We start from the raw sequence: 13126 nt of genomic DNA, 5'->3' as shown, positions 1-13126 counted from the left end.
CTCACTAACAGCAGGACTGACATCATAGGTTAATGCCTTTATGTCATCCTGAGCTGTCATATTTTGGAAAACATCCCATGCTATAGGGAGTGTAAGTGTATGGAGTGCTTATTCTACTAGGATTTTGATTAGGCCATGGTGAGCTAGTTGCTATGAATTTCCTACTTGTACCTTGGTGTTGGAGACAATGAGGGCCTAAAGGAGAAAGTAAGGGATACTAAGCTTTTGAGATGCTAGGGTATCCATGGCATATCTCATGTCATGGACGATTCTGAAATGATATCCATAAATAATGTTGTGCCTCCCCTCACAAGAAATGTATTTGATTATTTGGTAGCTAACCTCATTCTAGGGATATGGTATACTAGCCCTAGTAATTCCATTTTTGTCTTCAACAAGTGTTTCATTATCTTGGAAAAATTTCTTCTTAGCAGCCTAGCCAATTGGTTTCTCGTCTTTACTCCAAGGCATCCCAAGAGGAAGGGTAGTTACCCTACTAATGAATTTAGGGGTTATTTCAATGGAGATGTCTCTAATGGTTACAGTCGCATGAGTTCTTGTGTGAGGGACCAGAGAGAGAGAAAATCCTTGGGCAATTTCATCATCAAACCCTCTAAATTTCTCAAAGAAATTCATCCAGTTTTCTATTGTGAATATGTCCACCACTTGAGGATGTGCATGGAGCCTAGTGGAGTTAGTGGGCTCCTTTATCATAAAGCCCCCTTTCATACTTCCTGTAATTCTTAGGAAAACCAAATATGCAGGTGGAGACAACGAATTCCTAGTGAAATAGAAAAACAGAGGAGATTGGTTTTTTTTTTTTTTAAACAGAAATTCCTTTTATGTATTTCAACCATTTCTACCCTCCTAAATACTTATTTCATCCTCAAATTGAGACTAATTCTTTCTCATTTCAATATTCAACAGAGGGAATTCATGAAACTAACCTCTTCCGACTGAAATTCTTGCCAAAAATCATGTTCTCTCTCTTCATAATGACTTACTACCCCTCCTGTAGACATCCGTTGTCCCTCTTGTAGATTTCCTATAGGTGCTCCTATAGAAAACACCGAGAGCAAGAATATGGAGGAAATCAATGGAGGATGGTGGTTACAAGGCTGTGGGGGCACAAGAAGACTACTGCGTGGCTGAGTTACGAGGAGGAAATGAAGAAAAGGTGGTGAGAATGTGCAGGGAGGAGTGCTCATTACCCTTTATGGATATTTTCTGTTATAAGTGTTGAGCTAGCAAGGTGTACATTGCTCAAATTATGACTGTTGGTCCCCACCTGCTTGGTCATCATGGCCCCTCCTTATAATCATCCCTCAGTATTGCATCAAAGTTAACTCTTCCTCCTACTACTTGTCCTTGGCATCTTATGCTCGAGTTGACTGTGCGCACGTGTGGGTGACATCTCAGTGAAGTGGAGTCAACTACATGAAGGTGGCCAAGTTAACTAGCCACCTTTTGATTCCAACCATCTCATTGCCTTCGTATGATTTATAATTACACAAATGCAGATAGAGGAGTGATTTAGTTACTTAATTTTGATGCGAGTGTATTTGTTGTTAGGTGTTGTGGCTTTCTCTGCTAGATGCCTTCATTTTCCTTCATTCGTGCTGTCTCTGCTTGCTGATGTGTGTGTTGTGATTTTGCAGGTTCCTCCCTTGCTGGAGCTGAGCTGCATGTGCCTTTTCCACCTGCAGATGTGCACTCTTTTGCTTCTGGTGCTAGACTTCTATAGGATCAGCTGCTACAGGAATTCTTACTGGAGCTCCTATAGCTTCTTCTCCCCTAGAAAATTCAACTTTTCCTTGTGCTTGGGGCTCAAGAATGATGCTAGAGGTGTAGATAAAGATGGAGGGATAGTAGGTAAGCTTCAGGTGAAGTTGATGGTGCCTTTTCTTCTTTAATTGTTTTTTTATTGAAAACTGAAAAACTGTTTTCCTGCGTTTTTTCTTGTACAGGGGAAAAAATAATGATGCTTGGAATGTGATGCAGGCTTGGAAATGATGGCAAGGATGCTTGAAGATGGTAAGAGGGATTATAGGTTCCTCATGAAGCTATTCTTGTTCCTCAAACTACCTCCTGTAGATGCTTTTGGCTCTCTGTAATTCCTACAAGATCCTCCTGTAGAAAACCCAGAGCCTCCTGTAGAAAACACGGTTTTGAAAGAAAAGGTACAGTGGGGTGAAAGAGATGCCAAAAATGATAGAGGAAGGTGTGGAGGGGATGAGATGGATGCTGGTGTGAATGTCAGGGTCCCCTTGGCACCTTCTTCTGCTCCCTGTAGTCCCCCTGCAAACTTGTAATGCAATAAAAATTCATTTTTTCTTCTCTTGCCTTTTTTTTGAAAACAACCAGGGTGCCTCAGAGAGGTTTTCACCCTAATTACCTACCGTGCGTGCCACCAAGGGAGGTTTTCTCCCAGGGATCTTATTCCTTCCATTTTTTTCTCTTTTTCTCTTTTTTTTTGACATCATTGGGCCGCCTCAGGAGAGGTTTTCAACCCAATGATGGGACCCAAGCGAGTCATGGAGGTTTTGACTTGAGTCATTATTTTTCCTTTTTTTCAGTGAGTGGATGAAGCGGGAGCTAGGACATGCTCCACTACCATCACTGCTTTATTAAAATCTTCCATAAACTCTTGCTTGGAGAGGGGTTTCTTGTAGACTTTCAACCAATGTCCATTGACAAGCATGGAGATGACTTCATCGTCAATGGTTCTGATTAGAACTAAACCATTGTCATTGCATTTATCCACGGTGTAGGGTCCCAGTCATCTTGTCCTCAACTTTTCTTTGAAATCCTTGTATCTTGAATCATAGATCAGTGCCCAATATTCCTCTTGGAGTTGCTTCTCTCTGATATTTTTGTCATCCCATATCTTTCTCTGAAGATGAACTACCTTTGTATGGAGAAGGGCTTGCAATATGTATTCATCTAATACATTGAGCAGAAGTAATCTCTCCTTCCATGCATGGCTGAGGTTTAGGTCCCTTCTGCTGCTATTCACTACCTTACTTAGGATCCCTTCCAATTCTCTGTTAGTGACCTCCAGTTTCACATTGGCTTGTGGATGGTAAGGGGTGGAAGTCCTGTGCTTGATCTTATGATGTATGAACAGTCTTTAATCAGGCTGGAAGTGAAATGACTTCCTTGGTCTATGACCAACTCTCTCGAATACCTAAACTTGTAGAATATGTTTTCCCTCAAAAACTTAGCTACCTTTTCCTCTATCACTACTTTGATTTCTTTTGTCTTCGCCCACTTTGCCAGGTAGTCGGTGCACATACTGATGTATTGCCTCTACTTTGAAGGGGGATTGATAGGCCCTAGAATGTCCATGCCCCACTTCTCAAATGGCTCAAAGGTCACCTGAGATTGCATGGGAATTTCATCCTTTGGATTGTGTTTCCCCATCCTCTGACATTGATCACACTGGCTCGTGTATCTCCTCACATCCTGATCAAGAGTGGGCCAGTAGTAGCCTGCTTTCAATATCTTGAAGGTGGTTCTTTTTGGTGTTAAATGAACTCCACAAGGCCCACCATGATAGGTCAGGATGATGTCAAAGACTTCCTCCTCCATCACACATCTTCTCAAGATCTGATCTAGGTCTAGTTTGAAGAGATTGCCTCTAATCCAGGTGAAAGGGGCACTTTTCCTTACTATCTTGCTCTTCCCTTTTGAGGAGACGTGTGGTGGGAACTATGCTGAAACAAAGTAGTTTGCTACACTAGCAAACCATGGAGAGAGTACTGATATAGAAAATAGGTGTTCATCTGGCATTTGGTAATCCACCATTCATTCTTCATCTGCAGTCAAATTTACTCTAGACAAAAAGTCATCAACAACATTTTCTTCACCAGGCTTATCAATAATGGTCAGATCAAACTGATACAGTAAAAGCAACCATCTAATAACGTGAGCAGTTACATCTGGTTTGTTCATTAAATATCTAATTGCATCATGATCAGTGTGCACAAATATTTGATAGCCTATAATATAATGTTTGAATTTCTTTAAGGAATGCACAACAGCTAGGAGTTCCTTCTCGGTCACTATATATCTTAGCTCTACCTTTGAGAAGTTTTTGTTTATAAAGTATACGGCATAAGGTAACTTTCCATCAATTTTCCCTAAGGTTGCTCCTATCGCTTTGTTTGATGCATCTGTGTGAATGTGAAAGGGTATGGCCCAATTTGGGCCTCTGAGAATTGGGGCAGTCACTAGATTGCCCTTCAAGGTATCTAGGTCTTCTTGACAGTTTTCCGACCATATGAACTCAACATCTTAACCTAGGAGGCCAAACAAAGGAGAGGCTATCTTGCTTAATTCTTTAATGAATCTCTTGTAATATCGAGCTAAGCCTAGGAAACTTCTGACATCTCTCATATTTTGAGGAGGTGGGACTCTTTGGATGATGGAAATTTTGTTGGGGTCCACCTGTAGTCCTTGTTGAGATATTGCATGACCTACCATGGTCCCTTCAGTCATAAAAAAATCACATTTTTCTGGACTGAGGGATAGGTTCATCTCAATACATTTATCTAGAAGTTTACCTATGTTAGATAAATCTTCCTGAAAGTTAGAGGCCAAAGGAGTAAAATCATCCATGTATTTCTACTGTATCATGAACCAGTTCAGAAAATATACTCAATATTGCTCTTTGGAAAGTGGCTAGAGCATTGCACAAACTAAAAGGAAGGACCCAATATGCAAAGGCACCCCAAGGAAAAGTGAATGTGGTCTTATCTTGGTCTTCTGGGCTGATTTGAATTTGATTGTACCCACTAAACCCATCAAGGAAAGAGAAAAACATTTTCCCTACCAGACCATTTAACGCTTGATCTATGAAAGGTAAGGGAAAATGGTCCTTTTTAGCAGCTTTGTTAAATTCCTGATAGTCGACACAAATTCTCCACTAACCATTTTTCTTTGGCACTAGCACTAAATGAGAGACCCATTCATTGTCAAATATCAGATAGATGAATCCCGCATCAAGCAATTTTTGCAGTTCTTCATTAACAATATCTTTAAGTGCTAGATTCATCCTCCTTTAAGGCCGCCTGACTGGTTTGTAATCTTGCTTGATGTATATGTGATGATTACATACCAAAGGGTGCACTCCCTTCATCTCCTTATAACTCCAGGTGAAGGCATCTAGATGTTTTCTTAGTAGGCTGCATAGCTCCTTCTCCTGGGAAGTAGATAACGATGGATTGATTTTCAATGTTCTTTCTAGGCCAAACTCTATATTTTTGACACGGAGAGAAGTAGGGTCGGCCACATAGAAATCAGTTCAGGGGTTGTTTTAGGTTTCTCTTACTATGTCTTCTAATGGTGATACATTGGGAGGTGGATTCTAAATCAAATTTTCAATCATATCATCCTCATCTTGTGGTTTTCCGCCCATGGCAATTTCTAGTGCACATAGTGGTGTTGAATAAACTTCATCCTCATCCTCCTCCTTGAACCAAAGAGGTAGATCATGTTCTAGCGAGGGTTGGGTAGGAAGATATAGGGTTAATTGCTTGGATATGTGCCCATTCTTTATGGTCATGTTCCCAGCTTAACAGCTGATGTAGGCATCGACTTTAGCCAACCACAGTCTTCCCATGATGAGAGGATAGCTAGTGAGCTTTGCCTTTAGTTGGAAAACTAAGAAATCAGTAGGCTACTCCCAAGAATCAATGGAGACCATCACATCTTCTGCAATCCCCTCAGGTGTCACTATGGAGTAGTCTGGTAGCTGCAGCACTGTCGTGGTCTTCCTCAGAGAGCCTTGGAGGTTAAGTTTCAACATTATGTCCTTTGTCATCACATTAATGGCAGCTCCTAGATCAATCAAGGTATGTGGGACCATTGTGCCATTGATGTGGGCATCAACTACTAGGCTTCCAGGATCCAAATATTTTAGACAGATTATCTGCCCCAACATCAGGTCGGATAGTTGTCCTATGACATTGATGGTTGGGGCATCTCTCTTTCACCTCCCTAGATGCCTAAATAACTTCTCTTTGATCAACCTATTATAGATAGGCATGTATTTTATGGCTTGGAGAAGTGGTATCTTCACACATACGTGTTTCAATTCTCCCAGGAGTTCAGTCTCTTCTGGGGTAGGCTGGTTTGTCATGGATAGTCTCTCAGGAAAGGGTGGATTTACTTTAGGTTCACTTTCCTTTTTATCTTCTTCAACCTCCATGGGTGGAGGCTAGCTATCTAGGAGAACTTTCTCGGATTGCAAGTTAATTTCTTGAATCTGCACATCATAAGTTGGGCATGATGGTTCCCCACTATACACTTTCTTAGCATGTCTGTTGTTCGGGTTCGGATTTGTCTGGGTAGGCATTTGGGGTTGCCTTGGTGGAGCAGAAGGTAATGGTTGTGGTTGGGTAGGTGGCAGAGGTAGAAGAGTGAGAAGAGATTTGTATTGGGGCCTCCACCCCTGATGAAATGCATTCCACTGAGGTTGCAGCTGAGCATAGGATTGAAATGAATGGCTGGCTTGTTGGGCATGGTATTGAGATGTGAAGGACCAAGGATGAGGCGTGGACTAGGAAGGATGAGCAGGGGGGCCCCAATAAGGTATGGAGGGGACTTGGTTGGGGTTGTACTATGCCTAAGATGTCCCTCGAATCCCCTGCTGGTATGGTCTAGGTCCATGCAACATCATTCAATTTATCTAATAGATCTATTCAGTGACTCCTTTGGCCCCTTGGTATACAACTTTAAGTCCGGCAAGGAAGGGCACTTATCTATAGAATGATTTTCTTCACAAACTAAACAAACCTCTATAGAGTTCAATGGGCGTTCATTCCTAGGATGCCTCCTGGTGCGTCTAGGACAAAAGATGGCCAAAGCCCTCTCTGCTTCCTCTTGTTTTCTTTTGATATATAAGGTATCCATTTACATGGCAAGACTCTACAGCATCTCACTCTTCAAGTCTTCCAGCATGTTTCCAATTTCACCTTTGATGGAGGAATTGGAGGATGAGGTACTGGCTATGGGTTGACTCCCCCTACCTTTCTTTCCAGCTGCTTTAGAAAGGTTTATGAAAACAATATTTATGTTCTCATATGATAGTTGGTAGATGGCTCCCCCAGTCAATAGATGGAGGGTGTCTAAAAGGTATTCCCGAATTCCCCTAAGTAGAAGCAACTTCAGAGACTCAGGGTCAAGTGTACACCAGACCCTTTTGTAATTGAGCTAGAACCTCTCTTCATAGTCATCCGGGGACTCATCAATTCCCATGGTCATTCAGAAGATTTCTTCTTTAGTATCTTTTGACCTACAGTAGTCTTGGTACTTGTTGTTAAAGGTCTACTGCATCTGGGCCCAAGTTGTGATGCTATTGCCAAGAAATCCCATGAACCAGTTCAGTGCTGCATCCTTGAGAGTATAAGTGAACATTTCCAACTTTTTCTCATCTTTTGCGTAGCCATAAGTTTGACAAATGACAACAAACTCAAACAAGAAGGTGTCAGGATCTTTTGTAGTCATACCATGGAAGTGAGGTAGGGTTGAAGGGCTTATATTCTTCTTTTTGGTGTCCCCATTGGTCTCCCGAATGGGGAAGGTACCCTCTATTCTCTCTCCATTTCCCCTAGCATTTCTATTTTCATCCATTGGCTCTAGAGGAATGTTTTCTTCTTCTTATTCCCCTATAGGTTCTTCAAATATGTCTGGCTACTCACCTAAGGGTTCTTCTTGATTGTAGCCACTAAAGAAGAGAGAAGGTTGGCTGTGCGAAGTAGTGGGGGTGTTGGGAAAAAATTTTCCTGAGTTATCTCTATTCCTATGAGGCATGAAAGGAAATATTTTTGGTTGGCTTTTGTTTATTTTTCTACACACTGATAGTACCTGCAAAATCTGAAATTGTGATTGAACAAAATAAATTGCAACTAGCTGAAATGAACTTGTTGAATGGAAATTTGTAGAATTGAAAAGGAAATCAAGTAAATGCAGAACTGAAAGGAAAGAAATGACTAGTCTACTTTTGCTGAAATAAAGTATTAGCGGAATGTTGCAATAGGAAATAGAAGAAAGTAGTAATCACAAAATACTTTGATGCTTCCCCAGCAATGGTGCCAAAAAGTGGTGAACGTCACTATTGTAGTAAGAATGCTACAACTTTTGGGCTTCGAACTTTACTTTTATCAACTTCGTAGTTCGTAACAAACTTGGAAGTGTTGGTGTTGTGTGCATGAGTACTAGTTCTCACTGCAGGTTGTCACTTGGTCAACCGGCAGAAGATCACTAGGAGCTCAAGCCAACTTCTATAGATTTCAGAAGAAGCTCTATACATGATGAAAGGAAAGAAAGATTACTCTATAGATGCTATGCTAACCGCAGAAAGGAGAAATATTGGAATTTAAAGCAAAGCCTAGTAAACCCTAATTAACAAGATAATTCTACTTTTGCCGAGAACATTATTAAAACCACGAAATAAATGCCATTACCTACTCGAGGAAGTAAACAATATCTAACCATGCCATTTCTAGAAGTAAATAATAAGAAAAACTTATTTTAGGATTTTTAATTGTTTTTATGCGAATTTAATCCTACATCTAATTTATTCTTTGTGAGTGTGGCAATGAACAGGTTGCATTAGAGGGAAGTTTTGCAGCTTGGGAGGATGTAGGATGGTGTGGATCTGTCCTAGGACGTCTTAGGTGGCCTTCTAGAGGATTCTTCTGCACTCGCCCTTCAAAAGAAATCCTATAGGAAAAACTGCAGGAGGACATAGGGAAACTACACGAGGAAAACAGGAGGCCTATAGAGACCTACAGGAGGAGGCCGAGAGCCATTTTCGCTGCTTTGAGGGTGTGAGAGTGGGTGGAAAATGTGGATGAAGGTTGGGATGAGGTGTTAGGGTGCCTAAGGTCTACCATGAACCACCAGGAGAGAAAAAGATGATTGGATTTGCTCAAGGAGAGAGAAAGAAGTTCTATGGCAAATAAAGGAAACTAGGGGAGAATTGAGGTGAGGTTTGGGAGACCTATACCGAATGGATCAGATGGAGTGTGTGATTGTTGGTAAGCTACGCTACTGTTGGAAGAGATTTGCTACATAGAAACTCAGAGTCAACCAAGAGAATCAAGCAACAAATGAAATGAGTGCATCTTAGAAAAAACAGATTTTTGTAGAAAAATGGTCTAAACTATGATGTATGAAAGGAAATGCTGATAAATGCTGCAAGAAAGGAAAGCATGAAAGAGGACCATTGCAAATCAGGAAGTGAACTTGATAAAGGAGATTTAAAGTGAACCAAAACTGGACTATAAACCTACTAAAGAGCTGCAAACACTAGAAGTCCTATGAATGAGGAAAATCTGTGTTTTTGGGGAAACGAGAGAGTCTTTGCCTCAAATCATGGTCCCAGAGGAAGGAAGAGAGGCCAAGGCACTATTTCTAGCCTTTTGAATCTTTTCTGATTGCTACTTAACCTGCTACAGAAAGCATAAATGGAAGCAAACTACTAAATCATCAAAAGCAACCTATTATTAACCACAAGGAAAATACATCTAACAGTAAACTATTCTACCAACTGAAGTAAAGCATAAAATTACAAGTAAAGAGAAGCCTGGCTACTTGGGTTGGGCCCTAACCCAAGAGCTTTAGCCCTCTGAAGTAACTCAGTGCTAGCTAAAAAATTATTGCATCTTCATTATCAAAACAATAGCAAGATTACATGAAACTGTCGCAAAATAGTAAGCTCGAAATTTGAGAAGATTTTACATAAGAAAAAATTTTTTTACACTAGTAAGGCCATATGCATATTTACTTATACATCTGAAGCTACTAACAGCTTCCTTAAAATCAAGGAGGCTTGGCTCCCAAAACTCAAGATAACACTCAATCATCTTCCACTTCCTCGGTTGCCTTCTAATGCATGATTTGGCTGCTTGTACTCCAAGCTGAATGAAAGTGAATTCAAAGTGAGGAGTAATAAATGAGGGGGATTCCCTCCTATAAGTCCTCTCCTTTGTCTACTTCGAGTTATTGCTAGAATTTGACCACTGGATCCTTGACTTTGACCTCAAAATCCATCAATAATCTGCATTAAATACATGTTAGACCACATGGCATAATAACTAACTCAACTCACCCTATAAGCATAAATATAATCAAAAAATCATACAATAAGCTAAGAGAATGGTTGATTTGACTACGTTAGGAGGTAAAATGAGCCCATATAATTACCCTTTTATGAGGCTTATCACTTCCCCTTTCCATTTTCCTTCTGAATGGGCAAATAGAAGAGGTTCCTCTACTCCTTTTCCTTGTCTGGGTGTTCAGGTGCTTCCACCTCGATCCTTCTTAAATTCCTGATACATTTCTTCCACCATGGCTCTCATGTTCATGAAACTATCCATGAATTGAGAGTCTGATTCCAATGGAATCTCTTCTACCATTTTCCTCCAAGGATAGTCTCTTCCAATTTCTGGATTTGCCTCAACAAGCTCTCCTTTTCCTAATTTGAGCTTAGACCTAGTTAGCATTCAACAATCCAACACAAATCTTGTCTAACCTTAGCAAACCTAAAGCTCTGATACCACTTGATCTAAAAATGAGGTCTTAGACAATTATTAAGGTATTACAGACTCATGTGCATGGATTTTCCTATGTTACTTTGTGCAATGGATCGATAAGATTGTGAAATACATAGACAATGAAGCAGTTAAAGAACATAATAGACAAACACACATAAATAAAGGGGCTACGTCTCCTAGTCCAGCCTTTAGTGGTGACCTCTCTATTATGTCTTCAGAAGCAGAGTTTTTACAAAAGTGAGCTCAATTTGAGTCTCACACAACAGATACAAAACAAAAATGCTTTACTTGGATCCCCCAAGTCTTTTTGAGTATACAGACTCTCCTCACTCACTCTCTATCTCTGTTTGCTCTTTGTCTCAGCATTGCTTGCTCCTGTCTTCTGTCTTATGTGGCTTTAAAGCCAATCGACGTTTTCTATTCGTTTCTCCTTCTTGGGCTCTCTGGCTCTCGACCTCTGTCCACTAGAATCCCCCTCTGAGCATTAACAATCATTGCTAAATGCCTTCAGGGATGGTGGCCACCTATTCTATAACAGAATGGTTCATCGATGCCTTTGAAATACCAAAAATGGTCGTTCTCTATTTACATAGAGAAATACACGTAAAACTATGAAAATGCACCAATCTGTTGTTTATCGGATTTGAAATATTATAAATTCTGCCTTATAACTCCTATCGAGTCCGCCTTTATATCCCTTATCACATCTCCACCATTGATCTGAGAGATCTAGATCCAACGGCTGGGGTTTATTTCAGGTGGCTCATGCATATGGAAGTTAACCACCAAAAAAGGGTGGTTTTTTCTCTCCAGGGCCTGGCCACATGGCTGCTAGTGTATGGGCTCAGGCGAAGCCCGACCAAAACCACTTATCACCTACTAACCCCCGAAATCCCGCTTATTTTGTGATTTCCCTTTGTATTTGAAAAATACATTAAAACATGGAAATATCGCAAAATGGCTCATATCGAACTTGAAATAATATACAACAACATTAATAAACCCTTTCAGGTCCAGTTTCATCGCATCGACACTTTATCCTTTGTATTTTGTTTATTTAATGAAAACACAAAATACAAAGGAAAACCCTATTTTTCGGATCTCAAAATATATCAAATATCGTTCATAATTTTATCGGGTCCGACTATCATAGTCACAGTTGTTATCGGCCCTACTCCTTTGCACAGCTCCAATGTGATATTGCGATATCGCGATCGCATGTCGCTGATCCTCCAGGATGTGGTTAAGTCCATATATATATATATATATATATATATATATATATATATATATATATATATATATATATATATATATATATATATATATATCAGCGATGCGATAGCGCGATTGAATCTGGACCATTGAACTGTGCACATAGATCAATGGCTCTCATTTGATTGTGTTGATCGCTATCATGCTTCCCATAAATCCACCTCTGATAGCCTTTGATAGCCTTTGTATATTACGATATGCCGATCGGATCTTGACCATTGATCGGCCAGATCTAAGGACTCTCATGCAAAGTAGTTTTAAACCACCAATACTCTATTTTTCCACTATTTCTTCATGTTTTTCACTCCTGATAGTGTTATCTTCCTTTCTTAAAGTTTTTCTCCTTGCGATAGTTTTTAACTATATGAAGACTTAGAGGGTTTTGGGATCCATTTGGATCAGTAAGTTTTTCCACTTGATGAAATACTCTGAAATTGATCCATTTCGTAGTTGTCGATTACTTGTTTCTGTAACTGCTTTAGGTTCCAATATGATTTTTCCTTCTTCGTCAAGTTCTAAAAATATTGTTTGAACTTGGATCTTCTCACCTATAACCTTCTTTAAGCATCAAACATGGAAAACTAGGTGCACTCGGGAAGATGGAGGAAGCTCCAATTTGTATGCCATACTACAAATCTTTTGTGACACCTTGTACAGACCATAATACTTTGCTGATAATTTATTATCCGTCTTATCTTTCTTGAGTGACATTTGATTGTATGGTTGCAGTCGTAGAAATACTCGGTCACCTACATCAAAAATTCTTTCAATGCAATGCTGATTTTCTTGTTGTTCCATTCTATTTTCTGCCAAAGTGAGGTTATCTTTTAAGAGTTGGAGAACTTGTTTTTGATGTTTGATGTGATCTTCCGCTGCTTGAACCTTACAATTTTCTCTTAAATATGATGCAATGGACGTTGGATGATATCCATAAAGTACCATAAATGGGTTAATTTTTGCTGCAGTATGGAAGGAAGTGTTATACCACCATTCGTCTAGAGGCAACCATTTGACACATTGTGTCTATTTATCAGATACGAAGCAACGGAGATATCCTTCCAAAAATTTGTTCACTATCTCAATTTTCCCATCAGACTTAGGATGATAAGATGAGCTATGACCTAACTGAATGCCTAGATAGTTATGTCCAAAAATTTCAAGTGAAAATTGGATCTATGTTGCTTACAATAATCTTTGGCTTTCTTGGTTTTCCATGTAGCTTCTGAATTGTTTCCATAAATGCAGTAGCAACTGTACTGGCTTTAACGGGATGAGATAATGCAAAAAAG

Source organism: Pinus tabuliformis, chromosome X (genome assembly GCF_031772625.1).
Source record: "Pinus tabuliformis cultivar Carrire ecotype Pingquan chromosome X, CPIR1, whole genome shotgun sequence".
NCBI classification, from domain to species: domain Eukaryota; kingdom Viridiplantae; phylum Streptophyta; class Pinopsida; order Pinales; family Pinaceae; genus Pinus; species Pinus tabuliformis.
Note: the sequence above shows the minus strand (reverse complement) of the source record.